Genomic DNA, 549 nt, shown 5'->3' on the forward strand with positions numbered 1-549 from the left:
CAATCTAACCTACCTTTTTTTTACTGGGCCTTTTTCCTACGGGACACGACTTTCAGTCTGATTCTCATCAATTCCAAGCGAAAGAATAAACATACATAGAATTGTGTTTGAGCGCTACTGAAGATTCCGGTCGGAACCAGTTTATCCGAGATTCTTCCGTTGGTGTCATTCGACCTAGATTTTTTTTCCTCTGCTTCCCGCTCTTGGCGTGGTTTTGTTACCCTGCTGTGATTGTGTGGGGGTGTAGCTCAGATGGTAGAGCGCTCGCTTAGCATGCGAGAGGTACTGGGATCGATACCCAGCACCTCCACGGATATTTTTTTCATCATCATCTGGCAAAAATGTGTTCCCGTCATCCCAAGACTTACGAATTCACAGTATACTGATGTGTTCTACAACCATTAAAAAGAGAAAAGGCGTTGTGTATTTTATTTCATGTGCTGATTTATAGATAGATGGATTTATTGATAGGAAAAGGCAGAGAGGTTGGCCCGAATAATTCAAATCCGGCCTGCTACTCTGCACTGGAGAAGGGGAAGGAGAGAAGAA

General features: G+C 43.5%; 1 non-coding gene across 1 annotated transcript; it reads left to right on the top strand.

The window, feature by feature from the left end:
• The first annotated feature begins 237 nt into the window (after nt 1-237).
• Nucleotides 238-310, top strand: TRNAA-AGC (transfer RNA alanine (anticodon AGC)). The gene has a single exon. It is a non-coding gene; the product is annotated as a tRNA-Ala (tRNA).
• The last annotated feature ends 239 nt before the right edge of the window (nt 311-549 follow it).

Source organism: Amblyomma maculatum, chromosome 11 (assembly GCF_055883805.1).
Source record: "Amblyomma maculatum isolate TAMU_Amacu chromosome 11, ASM5588380v1, whole genome shotgun sequence".
Taxonomy (NCBI): domain Eukaryota; kingdom Metazoa; phylum Arthropoda; class Arachnida; order Ixodida; family Ixodidae; genus Amblyomma; species Amblyomma maculatum.